At 47.3% G+C, this 25,201-nt stretch overlaps 1 long non-coding RNA gene and 1 other non-coding gene across 3 annotated transcripts; both read right to left on the reverse strand.

The window, feature by feature from the left end:
- Positions 1–11,285: 11,285 nt before the first annotated feature.
- On the reverse strand, positions 11,286–11,390 carry LOC119871327. The gene has a single exon (XR_005357439.1). It is a non-coding gene; the product is annotated as a U6 spliceosomal RNA (small nuclear RNA).
- Positions 11,391–11,807: 417 nt separating this feature from the next.
- Positions 11,808–24,641, reverse strand: LOC106558473. 2 transcript variants are annotated; one of them, XR_005356320.1, is made up of 3 exons: positions 24,504–24,641; positions 23,995–24,182; positions 11,808–12,186 (listed from the first exon to the last, which is right to left on the reverse strand). It is a non-coding gene; the product is annotated as an uncharacterized LOC106558473 (long non-coding RNA). The 2 variants fall into 2 exon arrangements; XR_005356319.1 differs by lacking the exon at positions 11,808–12,186 and adding an exon at positions 20,331–20,693.
- Between the last annotated feature and the right edge of the window lie 560 nt (positions 24,642–25,201).

Raw genomic sequence — 25,201 nt, forward strand, 5'->3', positions numbered from 1 at the left:
ACCCGGCAGGAACGTGGGACCCCGCGTTCCTGTAGACTCGGCCATTCCTAGAACCACCCTTACCCTTTAATCACTCCTGGGGACCCGGGGTCGCCGTCCCTTCTCCTCCCCTTTGCTAAACGGAATAAAGCCGGCCCGAACTCAGGGACTTGGTCGTTGGTAATTGGTAGAGGCTTCCCGGTGCAGCGGGCACTGGGGGATGAGTCGCGAGTTGTTGGTTTTTTTTATTTTTTTATTTTTTAAGGGATGAGTTCTTAACCTGCAGAGGCAAGACGGTGGCTGCGGAGACCGACGAGGCAGAAGGGAGCAGGAAGGAGGGCCCGGCCGGAGGTGAGAGGCGGAGAATCTGGAATTACGTTTCCGCTCCCTGTGAACTAGCTGCCGCCTCCAACAAACCGCTTCACCACCTTCTAGGCTCATTTCCTCTTCCGTGAGATGCAGCAGGGAGGTGATAGTTGGGACAGCCACGTTAAGTGCCAAGAGCTAATGACTTGGAACTGATTTAATGCTAACAGCGAACTGCGCATTACGTATGCTCATTATTGCCATTTTACAGATGAGGAAATGGAGTTTAGAAAGGCAGGGTAAATTGCTCACAGTTATGCAGTTTATAGGCACAGTTTATAAACGCTCCCCACATTTAATATCTAGTCTATGGCCGCCTCTTTTTTCTTTTCTTTTCTTTCTTTTTAAAAAGATTTTATTTATTTGGCAGGGAGCATAAGCAGGGGAAGCAGCAAGCAGAGAGAGGAGCAGGCTCCGGGCTCGGGCTCTGCAGGGAGCCTGGGATCATGAGCTGGCCTAACGCAGATGCTTAACCAATTGAGCCACCCAGGTGCTCCTGACTGCCACTTTCTATTAATCCTTGTACTATAAATGCCTCTAGCAGGGCCTACCCCACACCGGGAGCTGGTAGTCCCAAGAAATAGGTAGAGGGTAGGGCACCTGGGTGGCTCAGTTGGTTAAGCCTCTCAACACACATACAGCCAAGAATGGCCAGGAAAAAGTGTCCAGAATTCTTGTTGTTGTTTAATTTTTTATTTATTTATGATAGGCACAGAGAGAGAGAGAGAGAGGCAGAGACATAGGCAGAGGGAGAAGCAGGCTCCATGCACCGGGAGCCTGACGTGGGATTCGATCCCGGGTCTCCAGGATCGCGCCCTGGGCCAAAGGCAGGCGCTAAACCACTGCGCCACCCAGGGATAACTGTTTTTTTTTTTTTTTTTTTTTTTAATATAAGATTCTATTTATTTATGAGTGAAAGACAGTGGGGGGAAGAGCCAAGGGAGAGGGACAAGCAGACTCCATACTGAGCATGGAGTCCCATGTGGGGCTCAATCTCAGGACCCTGAAATCATGACCTGAAACCAGGAGTCAGATGCTTAAGGTCTGAGCCACCCAGAATTCCTTCTAATGGCTGCCTTTCAGTAGGGCATCTCTATGTCTCCAGTTCTTTGGGGAATGTGGTAAGCGGCTAGCCTTGAAATCCTGTAACTCTGTGGGCAAAATCTGGTTTCTCTCCTTGCTAACATTTGTGTGACATTAGAAAAATTACCCTCTTGAAGCTTTATAAAACGGAGTTAATATTTTTGAAGCTTAAAGGGGTTTGAGGATAAAATAAATTATGATCATGTTTGATGCATGGTGAAAGTTCAACAGATAGTCTTTTTCTTTCCTTCCTTTCTCTCTGCAGACTTCTTTACACCCCCAATCTGTAAACTAGCTCTCAGGATGCTGTCTGCCAGGGCCACTTGCCTCAGCTTCTGCGCTCTTTCCTTCACAGGAAAAATTGCCTTCTAGAAGCAGCACAGGGGTCTAACTCATCCTGTCCAGGGGACAGTTCTCATGAGGATCAATACTCTCCCAAGGGTCACTCACTAGGAAAGATACTCATCTCTATGATGTCCCATCAATCTTTCCAAGGCTCCATTTTGATATCTGTAGTCTATTTCTTATGTCTAAAATCTGAAGATGTCCAAAGTACCTTTCCTGTGGGGTGGTTGTAAAGATTTAGTTGCTAAATGCCCATAAATGCTTCTCTTAGCACAGTTCCTAGTATAGAGGAAATACTTAAAAAACAGGTAGTTTCTTTTTTTTTAATTTTATATTCTCAAATTTATTTTTTTATAATAAATTTATTTTTTATTGGTGTTCAATTTACCAACATACAGAATAACACCCAGTGCTCATCCCGTCAAGTGCCCCCCTCAGTGCCCGTCACCCATTCACCCCCACCCCCCCCTCCTCCCCTTCCACCACCCCTAGTTCGTTTCCCAGAGTTAGGAGTCTTTATGTTCTGTCTCCCTTTCTGATATTTCCCACACATTTCTTCTCCCTTCCCTTATATAGAGTGGCCCAGTCAGAGTCTTCCTCTTTGCAGAGAACAATGCATAAAACTCTGGCCGTTTCGACTTAAATTTTCACTGGTATTTTATGTAAATATGCCTTGAATCATTAACATTTCAAAGAAAATATTTTATTGAGCAATGCTCTAAGTTAATTATCTCATGAGCATGGTTTCTCCCAACAGCCTGACTAAATGAACTATATTATTTAAGTCAGCTTGCCCATGTTTTCCAGTGATTTGTTTTTTGATGTTGATGACCTCTTTGCCCCGAAGGGTTGAGGGTATTGTATGGTGCTGTTGTACAGTACAGAGAAATAAGCACAGCCAATTCCAGATAGCCTGGCTTCCAGGAATTGGGACCTTTGTGCAGTTTTCCTCCCTCTACAATTCTAAGGAAAATAAAGTAAGAAATGGAAGAGACCAGACACTGAGGGAGAAGCCATTTCATTCAGTCAATTCTACAACCATTTATCAAACTCATCAAACTCTTCCTGGAGAAACAAAGATCTAGTCCCTGCACTTGGGTCTTGGCCAAATATAAATGGTGGAAAAGTCACATTCATTCAGTCATTCATTGAACAAACACTCTGAACAAGGTTAGCGGTGATCTTCATTTGGTCAATCCTTTGGTCAATTCTGACTTCAAGTTACTTAACCTAACCGTGAAATTGTACACAATTGAGTTCTCCTGCTTGAATGCTATATGCACTTGGCCTCCAGGACCACTTTTGTCTTGATTTCTCCCCCTACCCACTGGCAACTCATAAGGAGTTCATTTTTTTCTGCTTCTTACTCACCTGCCTGAACTCTACACTCTAGAGTGCCCCTGGTTTTGTCCTTGGCCTTCTTTTCTTTTCAATATACACCATTTCCTTTGGTGATCTAATTCAGTCATGTGGTTTTAAATACCATCTTTATGCAGACAATTCCCAAATCTGTAATTCTAGTCCATATGTCTCCATTTCAGATATGTAACACACACCTCTAGCTACTCAACATTTCTACTTAAACGTGACTATAGGCCTATTAGGTAGGAGTCCAAACCTCAATTCCAGATCTACCTCGCTGCTGTTAGAGTTTTCTCGTCTCCTTAAATTGTACCTCTATTCTTTCAGTTGCTCGGTTCAAAAATGTTGGAGTCATCTTTGACTTCTTTCTCATATTCCACATTGGATCTGTCAACAAGTCATACCATGAAAATACATCCAAAATAGAATGCTGGCTCAAGTTACCATTGTTTTTTACCTGGATTCTTGCAATAACCTTGTGACTTGTCTTTTTCTTGCCTCTGACACTCTACACAGTCTCCTCCCAATACAGTGGTCAGAGTGAACCTGTTAAAATGTGCATCCGATCAGATCACTTCCTTATTTCAAATACTGAAGTAGTTCCCCACTTCCCTCTGAGTACAAACCAAAGTCTGTCAAAAGTGTATATGCATCCTGCCTTCCTTCCCTATATACATGCATGCGCGGGCACACACACACACACCCGCACACCCCCTTTTACTTCATCTCTTTTATTCCCCTCACTCATTCTGCTCCAGCCATGTCTGGAATACTTTCCCCTCAAACACTGCATAGCTTAGGGCTTTACTTCTTTCATATATTTGCTACAACACTCTTTTCTCAGTGGGGCCTGCTAAGAACTACTTATTCAAATTTAGACTCCTGGGGGGACATCTAGGTGGCTCAGTGGTTGAGTGTCTGCCTTGGCTTGGCTCGGGGCATGATCCTGGGTCCTGGGTTCCAGATGAATGGAGTTCCTCATTGAGTCCCTCATCGGGCCTGCTTCTCCCTCTGCCTGTGTCTCTGCCTCTCCCTGTGTCTCTCGTGAATAAATAAATAAAATCTTAAAAAAAAAAAATTAGACTCGTGGGTGCCTGGCTGGCTTGGTCGGTGTAGCATATGACTCTTGATCTCGGGGTTGTGAGTTTGAGGCCTACATTGTGTGTAAAGGTTACTTAAAAATAAAATAAAGGTAAAATAATAATAAAATAAAATTGCACTCTGACCCTGTCCTTCCAATCCTCCCTCCCTGGTTTGTTTTCCTCTCTGGCACACATTGCCAGGATAGGTACTCTACTTGTGCTTACTTAATATCTAGTTCTCCCACTGCAACGCAAGCTCCGTGACTACAGAGTTTGTATTTTTTTAAATCTTTTTTAGCTTATGGAATTGTTTAACATTGTAACACCATCTGAAGGTGGCAGTGGTCTTTTACACGCTCATCTCTGTAATGTCAAATTAGTATTTAAGTCCCAGTTTAAATCAGTCCTTAAAATACAGGGAGGCAAATGTCTCAAACACTGTAGAAATCAGCCTTTAAAATGTCAAGGACAGGGATTTATATTTCTTTTGCCCACTGCTTTATTCCCAGTGCTAGAACAGTATCTAGCACATAGAAAGAACTCATACTTGTGGATGAGTCCATTTTTATATGCTGCACACCTACTATCACTCACTGTGAAAATCTAGAATTTTTACATACCGTACACCTACTATCTATCATTCTGCTAAAATTTAGAATTGCAAACATCAGTATCTCTGCTTCCATTGAGTTGATGGTTAAATCTGAAGACCCATGCATGGGCAGCCCAGGTGGCTCAGCGGTTTAGCGCCACCTTTGGCCCAGGATGTGATCCTGGAAACCTGGGATCCAGTCCCGCGTCAGGCTCCCTACGGGGAGCCTGCTTCTCTCTCCCTCTGCTTATGTCTCTGCCTCTCTCTCTCTCTCTCTCTCTTTCTCTCTCTGTGTCTCTCCTGAATAAATAAATAAAATCTTAAAAAAAAATGAAGACCGATACATCAATAAGTATTGGGGGGTGGAAGTAGTGCTAAGTGATGCTTATTTGAAGGGCATCAGAAAGAATGGGACGCCTGGGTGGCTCAGCGGTTTGGCGCCTGCCTTCGGCCCAGGGCCTGATACAGGAGTCCCAGGATCGAGTCCCACATCGGGCTCCCTGCATGGAGCCTGCTTCTCCCTTTGCCTGTGTCTCTGCCCCTCTCTATCTCTGTGTCTCTCATGAATAAATAAATAAAATCTTTAAAAAAAAAAAAAAAAAGAGGGGATCCCTGGGTGGCTCAGCGGTTTGGTGCCTGCCTTCGGCCCGGGGCGTAATCCTGGAGATCTGGGATTGAGTCCCACGTCGGGCTCCCGGTGCATGGAGCCTGCTTCTCCCTCTGCCTGTGTCTCTGCCTCTCTCTCTCTCTCATGAATAAATAAAATCTAAAAAAAAAAAAAAGAATCTCCTTTAAAAAAAAAAAAAAGATAGAATGACTCCTGCCTAGGGGAATCAGAAAAAGCTTTCTAAAGAAGGCATGTGAAGAGAGCCTTGAAGCAAGAATAGTTCACCAGGTAGATTATTTAAGATAATCTATAATACATAAATCTCTAAGTCTTAGTGATTCACTGCAATAGATGTTTATTTCTTACTTAAAGCCAAACCCAGGCACCTGGGTAGCTCAGTGGTTGAGCGTTCAGCTCAGGTTGATTCTGGGGTCCAGGGATCGAGTTCCACATTGGGCTCCCCAGAGGGAGCCTGCTTCTTCCTCAGCCTATATCTCTGCCTCTCTCTTTCTCTCTGTGTCTCTCATGAATAAATAAATAGAGTCTTGAAAAATAATAATAATAAAGCCAAATCCAAGACTAAGTTTGATGGGAGTCTCTCTTCCAAGTGAGTATAAATGAGCTGGGCTTCTCCCATCTTAGGACTCAACCTTCTTCAATTGAAGGCTTCCCAGGTCACTACAGAAGGAAATGTGAAAGGTTGTGTGTATAAGGTTTCCCTGGTCTGAAAGTGGTGCACAATCATTTCTATATTCCACTGACCAGAACTTGGTCACATGGCAACAGCCCACTACAAGAGAAGGCTGTGTTCCCAGAAGGAAGAGAAAAGGAACTCAGTGGACAGCTAACAATCTGTTATTCCGGGTATGATGAAAGTGTGGTGGGTCTGGGGAACACTGTGATGGGAAACCAGTGTATGTAAAGGAGAGTGGCTAGTGACAAAGCTAGAAAAGTAACCAAGACTCACCTATAAAGGGTTTATGTTTACTATGAAGAAGACTTTGAACTTTCATCCTGAAGCCACTAAAGATTAAACTATCCATTCTCAATTCTAGCTTGATAGCACTGAGATTGGCAAGATGGCCTTTGGGGGACCAAAAGAGAAGAATAAATCTGGTTGGAGTTGTAGGTAGAAGAAATAGGGAAAGGAAAAGAGAAGAGAAGAGGAATTAACTCCTACTACAAGTGCTGCCCAAGTGAGCACTCAGCCCTTCCAATCAACTGTTCCCATCTTTTTAAACACCATGTGTCATAAAATGACTATCCTCCATGCCTCGCCCCATCACCCCCATCACCTCATCACGTGCTTATTTCATTAAGTAATCACAGGTACAGATGCTATCACCTGACTCTTTATGAGGTACAGGGTGCCAGTTCTGCTCCCCACAGCATTATCTTTTCAGAACAGTGAGATTGTGGCTATATTTCCCATGACATCACACTCCTTTCAGTGATGCATCATCCGATCACACTTCTAATCCAGTTTGACATTCTTCATATCTCCTGTCCTTAAAAAATTTCCCCAATTGTTTCAATGGCGGAAACAAACAAAAATCTAAAAAGTCAAAACACACATACAAACACACACAAGGATCATAAGCCTAGACAGTAGTTGGTCACAATGCTTGAAATTATCATTTGAAATTATTTCTGTGGGTCCCAAGCACCTTTGGGTAGCTAAACGACCTCCATTACCATCCCAGTCTTTGGGTACCATCCAGACTCCTGTGCTCCACTGCTGACAAGCTGAGATACACAGAGGAGTATGGAGCGATGAGAAGCATAGGTCAGCCTCCTCTTTCTCATAGCAGGGGCTTCTAAGGACCCCTCTATCTCTAATTTATAAATCAAAGTAAACACCTCAGACAGATGGGCTTGAGATGGGGAGCAAGGCCTTCTGGGACAGGGCCCCATGCAGGGCAAGAGGGGCCCGGCTTACTGTGGGACAGGAGGGTGGTGCCAAAGGCAGACGTTGCCACCCTGCTCCTCTTCAGAGGCTCTCAGTGTCAGGAGGACGTCAGGGCTCACCTAGTCTAACCACGAGAGGTGAAAGCACCAGCCCAATTTCAAAGAAGCTTAATTGCTGACTTTTCTTATAAAATCCATCTCAATAACCTCTTTAGGTAAGTGGCAAAAAAAAGAAAAGAAAAGAAAAGAAAAGAAAAGAAAAGAAAAGAAAAGAAAAGAAAAGAAAAGAAAAGAAAAGAAAAAAGACCTCTTAGTACAAGAATATGAAAAAATAATAAAAAAATGAAAGTTATTTTCTGATGTAGCAGCTCATAGACTTAGTTGTTTCCTCTTCTCTGCTTCTGGTCTCGGCTGCAAGCTCCATTCACCACTTGCAGTGATTCCGAAGAGGTTCATTCTTACGGTCTCATCTAAAAAAAGAAAGGTTTTTGTTTTCTTTTTATTTTATTATTTTTATTTATTTATTTATTTTTTATTGTTATAAGTTGATTTTCTTTTTTTTTAATTTATTTTTTATTGGTGTTCAATTTACTAACATACAGAATAACCCCCAGTGCCCGTCACACATTCACTCCCACCCCCCGCCCTTCTCCCCTTCCACCACCCCTAGTTCGTTTCCCAGAGTTAGCAGTCTTTACGTTCTGTCTCCCTTTCTGATATTTCCCACACATTTCTTCTCCCTTCCCTTATATTCCCTTTCACTATTATTTATATTCCCCAAATGAATGAGAACATATAATGTTTGTCCTTCACCGACTGACTTACTTCACTCAGCATAATACCCTCCAGTTCCATCCACGTTGAAGCAAATGGTGGGTATTTGTCATTTCTAATAGCTGAGTAATATTCCATTGTATACATAAACCACATCTTCTTTATCCATTCATCTTTCAGTTGGACACCGAGGCTCCTTCCACAGTTTGGCTATCGTGGCCATTGCTGCTATAAACATCGGGGTGCAGGTGTCCCGGCGTTTCATTGCATTTGTATCTTTGGGGTAAATCCCCAACAGTGCAATTGCTGGGTCGTAGGGCAGGTATATTTTTAACTGTTTGAGGAACCTCCACACAGGTTTTTGTTTTCTGATCACAAATGCCACACATGCTTATTAAGTTTACCGAGAAAAAGACTGGAAAATACAAAAAGAAGGCAGGGAAGGGGAAGACGGAGGAAGGGTTCAGAGATAACTACTCAGAGCTTTGTACTTCAAGCTGCTTTTTAAAAGTCAGATTGAAATTTTGTTACTTGGTTTTCCTCACTCAACAGCAGTGAACTTTCCTCAAACTGTTAAATATTCTCCCATAGTTCCATTTAAGATCACTGCGGAATATTTCATCTTCTTGTGGATATTAATTTATTGGACCTGCTGAATATCCAGATTATTTCAGGTGTTTATTATGTTTTAGGTAACACAGATACAATACCTTGACAAAGGCCTCTCTTATTTTTTTTTTTTTAAGTTTTTTAAAGATTTTATTTATTGGGATCCCTGGGTGGCGCAGTGGTTTGGGGCCTGCCTTTGGCCCGGGGCGCGATCCTGGAGACCCGGGATGGAATCCCACGTCGGGCTCCCTGCGTGGAGCCTGCTTCTCCCTCTGCCTATGTCTCTGCTTCTCTGTCTCTCTCTGTGTGACTATCATGAATAACTAAATAAAATTTTAAAAAAGATTTTACTTATTCATTCATGAAAGACATAAGAGAGAGGCAGAGACACCGGCAGAGGGAGAAGCAGGCTCCACGCAGGGAGCCCGACGTGGGATTCGATCCCGGGTCTCCAGGATCGCGCCCCGGGCCAAAGGCAGGCCCCAAACCGCTGCCCACCCCCCTCCGCTCCCTGAGCTGCCCCATTTGAGAAGCTTTTAATGATCATTATCAAACTGTCTTTCAGAGACAGAGCACTAAGTTATAGTTCCATCCACAGCGTATGATGTCTGGTGTTAGTTTGTTTCTACATAAGCCTTCCACCCAACGTGGAGCTTAGAGTCCCGAGCTCCAGACCTGAGTCCCCTGCCCTAGGGCCTGAGCTGGCCAGGGGCCCTGGCTGTCAGGATTTTTAAAGATCTTTGCTAATCCTGCCCTTCCGTCAGTATTCACATACTCAAGCTGCAGACTAGGGAAAAGATTTTTCCCAGAGGTGGGAAGAAACTGCGAGCTGGGGAACTAGAGTTGCACAGCATAACTTGAGTGTGAAATCCAGACCCATGTGCCCGAGTAGCCGTGGGTCCCCCTTCGTGGCGCCGCGGGTGGGTGGGCCTCGGAGCCCGCAGTGCCCGCCTCCGCCTCCACTGCAGGTTCCTTCCCTGTGACAGGATAGGACCCCACATCCTACCCTAGCTGCACATCCCACAGGTTGATTGTGACAAGGAAAGAAGAAAAGGTGCGTAAGGGTCCTCAGGAGACCATGAGAGCACTCTGCACACGCACATGCAGGGGATGATTCCTGTGGCTGCACTGACCTCGGTGGATGGTGTGAGAGCGGATCTCAGGTGAATGATCCCTACTCCCTAGTCAACTAGGTCTTCCCTCCGCAGCCCAGCAGGACTTGACCAACGTGCTGGAGACGGCACACCATTCCCGGGGAGAGAGGGCACGCCAGCTGCTTCCTAACAATCCACCGCAAAGTAATTCTGCACGTGTCAAGTGCAAAGAAGCACTTGACAGTGGTCAGGCCTGTCAGAGCAGGAACTGAAGGCCAACGTGTGCTCTCGCCCCGGGCCCCGAGTGTGCTCTCGCGGGCCCCGAGTGTGCTCTCACCCTGGGGTCCTGAAAGCTATTGATTGTTAGTGTCAGGGAACAAGTCCCACCAAGGCCTTGGGAGAGAAGCTGTGGCCCTGAAACAGGCTGGATTTGAGGTCTCTGTCAAGTAACTCTGTCTCTTAGGACCTCCATGGAGCCCGCTCTCATCCTGACCCAATTGCCCTATCAGTCCTTCAATCAGAAATGTCTCCTGCCTATAGGGGCTCCTGGCTGGTTCAGGCGGTAGAGCACAGGACTCTTGATCTCAGGTTGGAAGGTCAGCCCCATGTTGGGTGTAGCTATTACTTAAAAATAAGATATAAAAAACAGACGTGTCTCTCCTACCTTTAAAGTGTTGTGTAGTCAGGAGGAATGGTCTTGGTCAGGGAGTCCCCCTGGCCTGGGTTAAATCTTGGCTCTGTCACTTGTCGTTCACCCTGGGTCTTCGGTCCCCATGGGGACAATACTACCTACCTTACAAGACCGTTGTGTTCAAAGAACTAGAAGGCCTCACCCCTGGGAGCACCGCAGAGGTGCTTTGGGCTTGGTGGGGGATGCTAGAAGCCGCCATGTGCCTGCATCACCACCCCCCCAAATTAGGAAATGACAGGTGCCCGTGAAAGGCAGCGAGGAGAGCATCTTCGGATTCGAAGTGGAAGATGACCAAGGGCCACACAGAACCAGAGACAAGAGCCACAGCGGTTTAAGCACAGATCTGGAAACGTGGAGGAGGGAGGGTCTGGGAAACCTCAGGAGGCCGCGGGTGGGCCGCGGGGATGGGCCGCTGAGGGAAGTAGTGGGGCCTGCTGATTCCCATCTGTGACCTTCGTTAGCATTTGAAGGCGAAGGCCTTGGTGCAGAACGCCCAGCCTCCGACCCCCAGCCCCCAGCCCCCGGACCCCAGCCCCCAGCCCCCAGCCCTCGAGCCCAAGAGGCCCCTGATTTCTTGAACCCTGGCACCTCTCCCACCAGGCTCTACAAGGGATCCAATCTTTTTCTATCCCAGCTGAAGCCAAAATCTATTTTATTTACAAAACTCGCCAAAGTCTCAGCTCCCTCTATTACTGATCCAATATAGAAAGTGTAGTGATTTTGCAAAGAAAAAAAAAAATTGTAATAATAATAATGGGTTACATGTCAAATTAGTTTTGTTATTTTTATTTTTTTATATATGGAACACTTCACAAATTTGCATGTCTTCTTAGCACAGGGGGCATGCTAATCTTTGCATTGTTCAAATTTTTGGTATACATGCTGCCCAAGTGAGCACAATATGTTGAGTTATTAACTCACTTTCACTATTTCTTACGAAATAGAGGCTAGTATTGCCTGTTAAGTTTTTTAGTAACTAGAGGAAATGAGACTGCCAAGGCAAGCGAGGGTCCAAGAACAGATTTTATTGCAGGCACCCTCGGGCGAGGTTCCACGACTCACGGGGGGAAAGAGAGTGAGTCGGGGAAGTCGCGCCAAGACAAGGTGGTCTGGGGTTTACATAACGTTGTAAGGCAGAACGGTTTCTATTGGTTGGCTCATATGCGAAGGAAGGATTGCAATCCAACCAGAGTGACCCTCACTATGCAAAGGAAGGATTGCAATTCGACCAGTCAAAGGTGACTTCCTCCTCTGGGGTTTGAAGGGCATTGGGTTCGGTTGGGGAAGTCCAAAGGAGAGGTGTAAGGGTCTGCCCAAGCTGTCGTCCCAAGTGGAGGTGGTGACAGGAACCTCAGCCATTTGGCGTATCTGCCATCTTGAGGAGTTTCCCTTCCCGCCTGGCCCCAACATTGCCCTTGTGTTAGAAATAACCTGTTTCAGTAGCACATTCAGACACAGACGCCAAAGTCCTAATCTTACAGTGGCTGTGTTCCTTGTACCACTATGTGCCTGCGTTATCAGAAGCTTCCTTGAATTTTTGTACTCTAGGAAGAAATTTGGTGTTTATTTCTTAGGGGAAAAAAAAAGTCAGGCCAATTTTTGGCTTTGGAGCCCAATGATGGCAAGCAGGTGTGTCCAGGGATTCAGGTCTTGATTCTTGAGGTCACTGCATCTGAGGCTGTCTTATCTTCCTCCTTTGAAAGGGAGAACGATAGAGTGGAAAAGCATGGACTCTATTTTATTTTATTTTAAAGATTTTATTTATTTATTCATGAGACACAGAGAGAGGCAGTGACACAGGCAGAGGGAGAAGCAGGCTCCAGGCAGGGAGCCTGATGCGGGATTCGATCCCGGGACCCCAGGGTCACGTCCTGAGCTGAAGGCAGACGCTCAATTGCTGAGCCATCCAGGCGTCCCAAGAGCGAGGACTCTAAAGCACAGATAATCCCAGCTTTGTCCTGCCAGCCCTACAGCCCTGTTATGTATATCCCCCTCGCCCATTGGGCCCAGTTAATTCTGAAATGAGAGTCACTTTAGAAATGCAAGCGGGGGTTCCCTGGGTGGCTCAGCGGTTTGGCGCCTGCCTTTGGCCCAGGGCGCGATCCTGGAGTCCCGGGATCCAGTCGTCGGACTCCCTTCATGGAGCCTGCTTCTCCCTCTGCCTGTGTCACTACCTCTCTCTGTGTCTCTCATGAATAAATAAATAAAATATTAAAATAAATAAATAAACACATATATGATTACTTTATTACTACATCTCCCTGACTCAACATAAGGTCAGAGAGCAGGGGCCCGTCTGGGTGCGCTTGCACGGCACACACAGTGATCAGCTGCCACAATGTATGCTAAGCCCTCAATGGTTTGGGAGGACAGAGACAACCTCCCAAACCATTCCTACACCTCAGCTACAGAAAAGGGGGACTGGGGCTCCAGCTGTACTCACCCAAAAAGTAAAAGCCCCCCTGCTAGCGGTCGGTAAAGCTGAAGGATCCCCAAGAGCTATGCGGTGACACAGTTCCCTGTTCTCAGACCCTTGGACTTCTCCTTGTCTTCACCGCACAGGATGTTGAGGCCAAGATCTTATCTGACTGAAGGAACCACTTGGTCTCTGAGTCAGGCCTCACTGCCGGGGTTCAGATGTGGGCCGAGACTTGGCTGCCTCGTCCCTGGTCTCTCCTATTCCTCTGAGGAAGAACCGTCTGCAGCCCAGACAGGTGTGTAGCGTGTGGGCAGAGGGCCAGCCTTCCCCCCACTCTCCAGGCACCTGCACCTTTCTTCAGAAGTTTGGGCGGTCCACATCTGTACCAGAGAGGTAGCTCTAGCCCAGAGTTTCTTACTGAAAATGTTGACATCTCCCCTTTGGCTCACAAGGTGAACAGTATTTGCAGGGCGCTGCTTGGATCAGGGCCCTCCCCAAAAGACAAGTCTAGTTAGGCCCAAGGGAAAGTGACAACCATCGTCCCCTGAATCTGAGTTGCGTCTGATATAAATTCTTCTCTATTGTATGCAGTGCTGAGAAAGAATACAGTTGACCCTTGAACAACACAGGTTTGAACTGTGTGAGTCCACTTAGACATACATTTTTTGATAATCTTTTTTTTTTTAGATAAAGCATAGCACTGTAAATGTATTTTCTCATTTTCTTTTGCTTACTTTACTGTAAAAATATAGTATGTAATACATAGGACATACAAAATATATGTTACTCAACTGTTTACGTTATTTGTAAGACTTCTAGTCAGCATAAGGCTATTAATAGTTAAGTTTTGGGGGGGATCTAGAAGTTATACAAGGATTTTTGATTATGTGAGGGATGGGTGTCTTTCCCCCCTAACCTTCACATTGTTCAAGAGTTGAGTGTAAATACTAACAACTAAATGGCCCATTGATTTTTTTTAAATAAATTTTTATTTATTTATGATAGTCACAGAGAGAGAGAGAGAGAGAGAGAGAGGCAGAGACACAGGCAGAGGGAGAAGCAGGCTCCATGCACCGGGAGCCCGACGTGGGATTCGATCCCGGGTCTCCAGGATCGCGCCCCTGGCCAAAGGCAGGCACCAAACCGCTGCGCCACCCAGGGATCCCTGGCCCATTGATTTAAGATTTATTCCACGGGTGCCTCATGGCTCAGCTGTTAAGGTTAAGCTTTCCCGCTCAGATCATAATCTTGGGGGTCCTGGGATTGAGCTCCAAGTCAGGCTTGCTGCTCAGTGGGGCATCTGCTTCTCCATCCCCATCTGCCCCTATCCTTCTCCCCAACTTGTGCTCCTGTTCTCTCTCTCAAATAAATAAGTAAAATCTTTTTTATTTTTATTTGTTTTTAAAGATTTTATTTATTTATTCATGAAAGACACAGAAAGAGAGGCAGAGGGAGAAGCAGGCTCCATGCAGGGAGCCCGATGTGGGACTCGATCCTGGGACTACGGGACCGTGCCCTGGGTGGAAGGCAGGTGCTGAACCACTGAGCCACCCAGGTATCAGTAAAATCTTTTTTAAAAAGTAAGATTTATGGGACGCCTGGGTGGCTCAGTGGTTGAGCATCTGCCTTTGGCTCAGGACGTGATCCCCGGGATCCCAGGATCAAGTCCCGCATCTGGCTCCCGGCGTGGAGCCTGCTTCTCCCTCTGCCTGTGTCTCTGCCTCTCTCTGTGGGTCTCTCATGAATAAATAAATAAAATCTTTTTTAAAAATATTTATTCCAGGGATCCCTGGGTGGCGCAGCGGTTTGGCGCCTGCCTTTGGCCCAGGGCACGATCCTGGAGACCCGGGATGGAATCCCACATCAGGCTCCCGGTGCATGGAGCCTGCTTCTCCCTCTGCCTGTGTCTCTGCCTCTCTCTCTCTCTCTCTGTGACTATCGTAAATAAAAAAAATAAAAATAAATATTTATTCCAATTTCATAGGTCTTAGAATATGAAAAAGTTGCACCTTAGAATTGGTGAAAACAGCACCATACAAACTACATACAAACAGCAGATGGCTAAGATTAGCAGTAAGAAGAAAACATTCTCTTGTTCCATCAACAGATCCACCCACGATGGCCTCCGACCGCCGTCTGCTGACAACCGGTGAGCTGCCCCCCACCCCCCAGGCCAACCCTGCACATGTGCACTGGTTCTCCTCCCCTCTCAACAACAGAGACACATCCTCCAGGGTCCCTGCTTCTTTTCTCTGCATGAATAATTTTTTCCTCTCAGCTGGTTCATTTCTAGTGCCTAACATTGTGAAATTATATCTTCCTTCTCTTTCACTTTTAAAGTATTTACCTATCTATCTATTGATAGATCAATCTATTTATCAATCATCTATCTAGTTATCTAAGTAACCTCTATACCCAACGTGGGGCTTGAACTTACAACCCTGAGATCAAGAGTCACACTGAGTCACCAAGCGCCCCCCTCCAATTCCATTTTTAACTGCACATTACACAGAAGTCCTTAAAAGAGATGTCCACTCTTCATCTTCTCATCCTCTCTTCCCATATTTTCCCTTGAACCCTGATGGGAACACCAGGCTTCCCTCACCACCTTTCTGTCAAGGTCCCCATTGGTCTACATTGCCAAGTCCAAGGGTTAGCCATACTCCTTAGCTTAGTTCCCCTCTTGGCAGCAGCTGACTTCCAAGGTACCAGTCTCTCCTGGTTCCCCTCTCCCTCCCTGCCCTGAGGACCGTACCCTGCCTGCTCCCACTGCCTGGGTGACCTCACCCAGTCCCATGGTTTTAATTGCCTGTTCTGACTTTAATAACTACTGTCCCAGCTCTGGCCTCTCCCTTGAACTCAGGGCTCATGTATCCTAATAGCCACCTCAAATTATATATGTCCCAAATCACATTTTTTGAATTCCAGCCTCAAGAAGTCCCCCTGTCTTAATACATGGCAGTTTTCCCAGTTAGTCTGGCCCAAGTCCCTCGGAATCTGTCTGACTCATCCTCGACCAGTCATTCTCTCTCACATCTAATCCATCAGCAAATTCTTTCAGATTTCAAAATATCTCTGGAATAAGATCATCTCCCAATGTCTGTTTGCTACCACCCTGGGCCGAGCTACCATCGCCGTTTCCTGGGCGGTTGCAGTGGTCTCCTACTGGTTTCCCCGGCTGGCCCAGTCTCCCACATTCTGTCCCCAAGGCATTGTACGCGGTACCCTGGACCTGGCACGTGTATGCTCCTACTGTCCTACGGTCCCACCTCAGGTGGGAGGAAAGCCAAAGCTCCCTACAGGAGCTAGCCCTGGCCCCTCCGGTTCCCCTTTCCCTTGCTTCGTCTACTCCAGTGGCGCTGGCCCCTGGCTGGCTCTAGAACACACTGAGCACTGTCCCACCTCAGACAGTTTCTTCTGCCCCCAGACACCGGCTCACCCCTCCCTCTTCACATGCTGGCTCCATGTCACTCCATCAGAGCATCCCACACAGAGTCGCCCTCCCCAGCCTCCTCCGCCGTTCCCTGCTTTCTTTCCCTCACATCTCACCCCCTGGCATTTTGTCTGTCTCTTTTTTATTCCTTGGCTGTGTCTGCAGCCCCCATTTGAATGGGAGCTTCATGAAGTCAGGGATTTTATTCACAGCTGTGTCCTCAGCACCTCAGACACAGTCTGGCACGTGGGAGGTACTCCGTGAAGACTTATAGAGTGAATTCTGACCTTGAAGGAAGCTTTATGCGGAAAGAGTGAGAGCATGACCACTTTTCCTATTCTGTTCTATGACAAGGTCCCTGGGGGTTAAAAGAAAGATGCATGCCATAAGCGTTTCCTGGAAGTTGCCTGAAAACACAGAAAACAGCTGCCTTGTTAGTCCTACAGAAGGCTCATTTCTGAAGGCACCTGGTCCTGGCCCGAGAGTGCCTGTGCAACCGACGAGTGTGGCCAGGCTTCACCTGGTCACTGACATGACCCAGCTGCTGTCCTCTGCCAGGGATCTCCTCATTGTCGCTGCTCACCCCATCCCCTGTCCTCTTCCTCTCACTGCCTGGTGAGGCCTGACCAGCCTTGCTCAACTTCTCTCTCACATTCCCCAACAGTTCTCCCTCTACGCACCCTCAGCTCTTTCTCCAGACCCTACTTAAGCCTTTTGGCACATGTCTAGCCTATATGGCACACGTCTTTGTCTCCGCCTGCCCTGTCTCTCCCCTCCCTGCCAACCCCCACCCCACCCCCGACCCCCTCCTCCAAGACTGGGAAGCATTTGAAGGCTGGGTTGTATCTTACTCATGTCTGTATTCCTAACCCCTCACACAGTGCCTGGCACATTGTAGGTGCTCAAGAACTGTTTGCTGAATGACTGAGTGAACTCTTCATTTTCAACAGACTGGCTTTGTCACAGTTTCCCCAAGACAGGCTGGGCTCATTCTTGGCAAATTTAAATGCTCTCCAAACAGCATTCCCTACCCCCTCATTTCTACACACACACACACACACACACACACACACACACACCTACCCTTCAATAGCTAACTCTTAGTTAAGCAAAATACTTCAGCTCAAAAAACATTTACTGTCAGAGGACCTGGCTGACTCAGGGCAGCATGCAACTCTTGATCTCAAGCCCCATGTTGGGTGTTAGAGATTACTTACTTAAATAAATAAAACTTAAAAAAAGAAAAGATTTTTTTTTTTAATTTTTATTTATTTATGATAGTCACAGAGAGACAAAGAGAGAGAGGCAGAGACACAGGCAGAGGGAGAAGCAGGCTCCATGCACCGGGAGCCCGACGTGGGATTCGATCCCGGGTCTCCAGGATCGCGCCCTGGGCCAAAGGCAGGCGCCAAACCGCTGCGCCACCCAGGGATCCCAAGAAAAGATTTTTTAATAAAGCATTTACTGTCTTACTGTCTGTTTACATTGTTCTAGTACTATTACCCAGTGGTTAATGAAGATGAGCTGGTGGCTGATTTATTGGCACAAGGTCTATCAAATATCATTTTCTTCATTAGGCCCTTCTTTATAACTCTAAGCAATGCACATCTTTCCCCTGCCCAAGGATGCACAGGACGGAGAATCGGTTTCCTTGAGAGGCAAGCAAAGCCCCGCGCGAGGTTTTGACTGTGGTGTGTAGGAGCTGGGCCACCTCAGTTTCCTGGTTCAACCTGGCTTTTCCTGCTTACTAGCTGCCTGGCCTTGGCAGGCAGTTACTTTGTATCTGAGCATCTGATCTTTAAAAAAAAAAAAAAAACACTTAAAAAAAAAGAACCTCTTTCTGGGGACTCTGGGGAAGATAACATGAGATACCCCATCTGAAGCACATAGATCATGAGCAATAAATGATAGCTGTTATTATCTCAGTTTAATAGGATTTCTCACGTCTGATGGGATTTATCAACTTCATGAAATATCATGCTGATTTCTTCTAATTCTATCATATATAACTTATCTCTTAAATGACAGTTCATGTTCCTGGAAGGCCGTGGTCATGAGCAACTAGTAGGCCTAGAATAAACATGGAGGAATTAGGTTGTTCCAGTTATATGAGTGAATTCATGGGCTCCCAAGGCTGTTTAGTTTTTGTTTAAAGATTTTATTTATTCATGATAGAGACAGAGAGAGAGGCAGAGACACAGGCAGAGGAAGAAGCAGGCTCCATGCAGGGAGCCCGACGTGGGACTCGATCCTGGGTCTCCAGGATCACGCCCTGGGCTGAAGGCAGAGGCTCAACCACTGAGCCACCAAGTGCCCCTGTTTGTTGTTCACTACTTGGTGGGTCGTTTTCTCAAACCGAGGTTAGGGAGCAGGGGTAGGCTCCTCACTTAGGATCCTGCGTGGGCATGCTCCCCCAGCCCGGGCAGGGCGCAGGGCAGGGGACACAGGCACGGGCAGGGCGCAGGGCAGGGGACACAGGCACGGGCAGGGTGCAGGGCAGGGGACACAGGCACGCGAGGCCGCAGCGACCACGACCACGGCGGAGCAGCCCGAGCACTGCCAGGGAGCTGAGCTGTCCTGGCGCCTGCCTGCACCTGCTGCACGGCCTGAAAGGCCTGCACCTGCTGCACCCCTGCTGGGGGGGGGGGGGGGTCCGCCGTGGTCCAGCTGCCGCTGCTGCGGGCAGGCGGTGTGACCTCTGCCTCCGTGCTTGCAGGAGTGAGCTGACGTGGTAGCCCTCTCCTTTAGAGTCACTGCAAAAGTGGAACAGTAGGTGCCTGGTACTCAGGGAAGGGCTCAATATGTGGCCGGTGTCTTTATGACATGTTATGTCTTCCTTTGCTCCAGGTCCGTTGCAGTCGTAGGGTAGGCCATCCCCCTGGATCTGCTTTAACACTGCCAGACCTCAGAAAGCACCCTTTGAGCATCACATGGGGGTTTTATTTTATTTTATTTTATTTATTTATTTATTTTAATAGATTTTTATTTGTTTATTCATTAGGGACACACACAGAGAGAGAGGCAGAGACACAGGCAGAGAGAGAAGCAGGCTCCATGCAGGGAGCCCGACGTGGGACTTGATCCCGGGACTCCAAGATCACGCCCTGGGCCAGAGGCAGGCGCTAAACCGCTGAGCCACCCAGGGATCCCCCACGTGGGGGTTTTATGACCAAGAATCTTGCTCTTGCCTCACCCCAGGAGCCTCCTGCCACCCTGAGAGACTGCCCAGACATCCCTAAACATTCTTCCAATCAGGGAGCAGCTGGGGCCCCAGGAAATGCCGAATTTCTTATTGCAATTATTTTTTCTTCTTTCTTTTTTTTTAATTTTATTTATTTACGATAGTCACACAGAGAGAGAGAGGCAGAGACACAGGCAGAGGGAGAAGCAGGCTCCATGCACCAGGAGCCCGATGTGGGACTCGATCCCGGGCCTCCAGGATCGCTCCCTGAGCCAAAGGTAGGCGCTAAACCGCTGCGCCACCCAGGGATCCCCTCTTATTGCAATTATTTTATTTGTATTTTTCAATAATTTGAAATGGTGTGGGAATCAAAATTTTAGAGTGGCCGGAGCTCTGGGGGCAGGATCTCTGAGAAGTAATTAAAGGTACAGGGTTTTTTAAAACAAACAAACAAACAAACAAACAAACAAACATTATGGGACCTAGAGGGAGAATAAAGCATAAGGGTGTAGAGCAGGGAAGGGAAGCGGCAGAGGAAGAAGGCAGATGGGAAAAAGGAAGAAGAGGGGCGCCTAGGTGGCTCAGGGGTTGAGCCTCTGTCTTCGGCTCAGGTCATGATCCCGGGGTCCTGGGATCCAGTTCTGCATTAGGTCCCCGCAGGGAGCCTGCTTCTCCCTCTGCCTGTGTCTCTGCCTCTCTCTTTGTGTGTCTCCTGAATAAATAAATAAAATCTTGAAAGAAAGAAAAAAAGAAGACAGGCAGGAATGAGAAGATGAGAAGTGGATGAGCACAAGACAAGGGAAAAGGCAATGATTGCAAAGATATAAAAAGATACAAGATTATTCTTACAAAATCATTTAACCATGTACAGCGTAAAAGAATGGAAGGAAGCATACTGACGTGAGAACAGTGGTTTGGCAAGATTGGATTATTCTTTATTCTTCCTGCTTATAATGCGGGGTTCTCTGCCCCACTGACGTTGGGCGCGGCCAGATGACTTTCTTTGGCCAATGAAATGCGGGCGGTGCTTGCAGCATGCCAGTGAGGCGAAGTGCAGTATGCCAGTTTCAAGTGAAGGCCTTAAGAGGCGTCATATTTTTCTGCTCACCCTTTTGCATTCTTGTGATCTTCCATGGCAAAAACAGTATCTCCCGAGAGCTGCTGGTCACTGAGGAAGATGAGCAAACATGCGGGAGCAAAACTAACCCAACTCAGCCAGAGCTCAAGCCCCTCCGGGTACTCAGAGTCTCAGTGGACCCAGGAAAGAGGAAATAAATGTATGTGGTTGTAAGCTCTTGATGTTGTAAAGTTGCTTATGCAGCAAAGACTAATTTATCATGATCATCTCTGAATGATGGTTGGTTTTTATTTCCTTCAATTATTTTCTGTATTTTCTGAGTATTTGTGAATAAGTTTGCTTTTAGGGTTAAGAATCAATTAAGCATGAGGAAATATGTATTTCCTACTAGATCCTCCATTATTATGATACAAGATAAGACTTGCCTGAACTGTAAACACGTAAGACTGTTAAGACAACTTGAAAAACACAAGTCTACTAATTCCCATGCATTTTCTCTCCTATTCCTCTTTCTGCAGAGTTAAGAATTAAGTTCACATTTCTGTTGCCTTAGCAGATACTCTTAGTGTTTTGAAAGAGCAGCTATTTCTGAGGTTATGTTTGAGGCTCTGATTACAACACACGCAAAGGCTAGCTCAGGGGCCTGGGAGATCTGGGCTGGTTTGAGAGAATTAACACAAAGGTAATTCTCTGTAAGTAGTAATTCTCTAAGAACCCCTTTGGTCAGAATAATTTTTTACTTTATTGATTTTTCTCACTCATGAGGCATAGTGGTGAGAGAATAAAATAACAGGGGTAGGAAGGGAACCATCAAGAGATGGGGTGGAGGAGGCAGATGGGGATGAAGAAAATGAATCAGAAAGCAGAAATTGAGGCAGGGGGTAGGGGTGGGGTGGGGGAGAAGTGGGAAAGAGGTAGTGTAACTAGGAGGACCTGAGGCTGCAGGCAGGACTAGCCAAGGTGACTCCAGACCTCGAGTGGCTTGGCTGCTCACTGTCCACACTGCATTCATTGTCTACACCTGCAGTAAGCCAGTACCGCTAAGCCATACTTGCCCTGCCTTTCCAGCCTGCCCTCTCTCTTCTCTCACCCTCATCATGGCTCACTCACTTTGTTTCCTATCTTCCTGTCCCCCTCCAAAGTTCTCTCCAATTCTTCTCAGGCCTTCCAAAGTCTGACCACCCTTCAAGGCTCTGCTCCCCAAAGCATCCCTAAGTCGCTGAGGTTGCCCTTCTCTGAACTCTGGGCTACATCTCTTTCCTGAGTCTCCAGGCTCATGAATCTGATCCCACCCCCTTTGGTGTCTCCAGTAACTCAAGTATGTGTGACTTTACCAAAGCATACATGAGGACGCCGGCTCTCGGGGGCCGGGATCTGGGGTGGGTTGTTGTTCACTGCTGTATCCCAGAGTCCAGAAGAGTGCTCAGCAGCACGCAGGCCTTCACGAAGTACAGCTGAACGAATGAATGTGTTAGCAGCCAGCAGCCACAGCTTGCTTCTATTGCATTGCTTATGGTGCTTCCTGGCTCTCTAGTGTCCCCAGCTGACCGGCAAAACGCCTTTAGGACACAAAGCTGTGCACATAGGTGATTTATTCACTGATTAAACAGCCAAGTTCCACAGTAGATCAGGCTCAGGACCAAAGCCATCTTCCTCAAATCCTAGGAACCATGGACTAACTCAAGGATCAAGTCCCGCATCAGGCTCCCAGCGTGAAGCCTGCTTCTCCCTCTGTCTGTGTCCCTGCCTCTCTCTCTCTCTGTGTCTCTCATGAATAAATAAATAAAATCTTAACAACAAAAAAAGAGGTGTATTCCTATCTATTCATTTTGAGCCCTGCTGCTATGTCAGTCTGATGCTTTCCGAGTGTTTTGTTCTCATCATTCTTTGTTATCTCAGCTACACGCCTGTCCCTCTGTCCCGCCTGTGAGCAGGGCCTGAGCTGCACACCCCCCCCCCCCCACCTGCCCTGGGCTTCCGGCCCTGGCTTGGACCAGGCTCGCACTGCTGGCGGCTGGAAGCCAGGGCTGTGATTTGCTGCCAGTGACATCACTCCGGCAGCCTTCCTCCCCAGATGTGCGTGGGCTGTGTCCCAGCGCCCTGCTGCACAGCAGCGACAGGACGCGACAGGAAGCCAGCGTCTAGAACTGCTGCCCGCCCTAGCCTCAGGGGCCCTCAGTGGCATTCTTTGACCCCGCGGGCTCCGTGGGGAGCTCTTGTCCACCAGCCACCAGCCACTGTGGTGGGTGGAGCGCTCTGGTCCCGCTCGCTCGTTGGCCCCACACACGGACGTGCTATGGGAATGACTAAGACTCACATCACCGCACATTAGGAAGCAATTATCTGAAAACAGATTTGTCCCCTGAGTCATCCAGTGTGTTCGCTGGCGTCCCTCTCTCTCTTTCAAAAATCAGCCAGCAGTAAAGTAACGCAAACGTCCTATAGGGCCTCCTGCTGCATTTGTCAGGAGATAACATATCTGCTCTAGATGGATTTACAGATTATTACTTTTGCTTGTATTGTGTTACTAAAGCTGCCCTGTTCTAACCCTAGATTTATTCTCCCAAGAAGAATGGTTTTCAGGATTAATTTTTTTTTGCCTTTCACTCCTTTGTTTGATAGATGACTAATACTGCTTTCATTAGCTCACCAACTACTTGGCTTCGGTTCTTTTTCTTTACTCTCTCTCCCTCCCTCCTTCTCCCCCCACCCCCATTTTGTTTTATTATTTCAACCTAAAACATTTTTTTAATTAAAGAAAAAAAATTCTAAGTTCTCTCTACACCCGCCGTGGGGCTCAAACTCACACCCCAAGATCAAGAATTGCATGTTCCACCGATGTGAATATTTGTTTTAAAGATATGAATATTTGGGGGGCACTGAGTGGCTCAGTTGGTTAAGCATCCAACTCCTGATTTCAGCTCAAGTCATGATCTCAGGGTCCTGGGATCCAGCCAAATGGGGCTCCGCACTCAGCAGGGAGTCTGCGTGGGTTTTTGTCTCCCGCCCCCTCTGCCCCTCGCTGCTCCCCATGTGGGCACACGCTCTCTTTCTCTAAAATAAATAAATAAATCTCAAAAAATAAAGGTATGAATATTTTGATATTGTCTTCATATTCTGTATGAGTTCGCCACCACAAACCGGACAGACCTGTCTTGTCTCAGGGTTCGGGAGGGCAGCGCCTGAAGTCAGTACAGGCCTGGGAGGCGGGCATGGGCAGGGCCGCTCCCTCCGGAGGCGCCGGAGACCATCCCTTCCTTGCCTCCTCCAGCTTCTGGCGGCAGCTGGGCCTCCGTCACCCCTGCCATCTGTCTCTGTGGTCGCTCCCTCCTTCTCTTCTGTGGGAACCGAATCTCCCCTTGCCTCTCTAGTGCTGGCATTTAGGGCTCACCTGGCTAATCCAGGGTAATGTCTTCATGGCAAGATCCTTAATCTGCTCCCGTCTGCGAAGACTCCTTTTCCTCATGAGGTCACATTTACCGGTGCCGGGGTTGGGATCACACATCCTTCAGTGGCTGTTGCTTGGCCTGCTGCATTTTCGATTCCCCGCTCCCCACCATGCCACGGAATATTTTGTATCTACACGCAAAGGTTGGTAGAGAAAGAGATAACGGAAGGAAAAGCAAATCTAGAGGAAGCAGAAGATGGAGAAGAGGTCTTTCCTTGCCTGTGAATACCCTCGGGGCTAATGGCCCTCCTGGCACTCCCCTGGTCCCCTGAGGGACGAGGGGAGGGGGGGACCTCTCCACCCACAGGCCAGGGTAGCCCACAGACTTCTCTCCCCTCTCCCTGGGCCACCAGAGCACCAGTACATGACACGGGCTCATCCAAAAAGATGTTCTCCCCAGGGGTTTGACCTCAAGGGGGAGATACACAGAGGCCTGGAGAGCTGGAACTTACCCCAGGGCAGTGGTGTCCATGGCCAGGAGCAGCCAGGTCTGGTGTGGGACCTTGTCACCTCCCCAGTTTCCTGCTCTCTCCCCAGCACTGCTTCTCCAACGTTCCTTTTTCCTTCTTCCCTCCCCCTCCAACATTCCGATTCCTTCTGGGAGCTGCTGAATGACCTGCCAGCACTTTCCTTCTTTGCTGAAGTTAGCCCAAGGAGGTCTCTGCTGCTTGTAACCAAGAATCCTCCTAGATTCTTGGAAACTGCCAGCTCTGAAGCTTTCTTTGATAAAGCCGGGCAGCAGCTTTGGCTCCAGGGAAGGCCCTCGCTGGAGGGGGGCAGGCAATGCGGGCAGGGGTCTGTGAGGCCACCGCGGGCCTATGGGAGACACCTAGATGTCTGCGTGATTAAAAAAAAAGTGGTTTCGTGTTAGGAATCACCGCACAGAATTTGAAAAGAAGGAAACTGATATGGTTCTCAGCCCAGACTATACGCCCTGTGAAAAATATGTGTGCTACTGTCTTTACGACCCTGAAATTAATTGCAGAATTAATATAACTTAGGTGTTTATATAACCTTAAAGGGTCAACAAAACATAAAGGAAAAAGTTTGTATATAAATAAGTATAAAAGGAATACAAATTATTTTATTATTTCTTTTAAATATTTTATTTATTTATTTGAGGGAGAAAGAGAGCTATCGAGAGAGAGAG

The sequence above is a fragment of the Canis lupus genome, chromosome 3 (assembly GCF_011100685.1).
Source record: "Canis lupus familiaris isolate Mischka breed German Shepherd chromosome 3, alternate assembly UU_Cfam_GSD_1.0, whole genome shotgun sequence".
Classification (NCBI taxonomy): domain Eukaryota; kingdom Metazoa; phylum Chordata; class Mammalia; order Carnivora; family Canidae; genus Canis; species Canis lupus.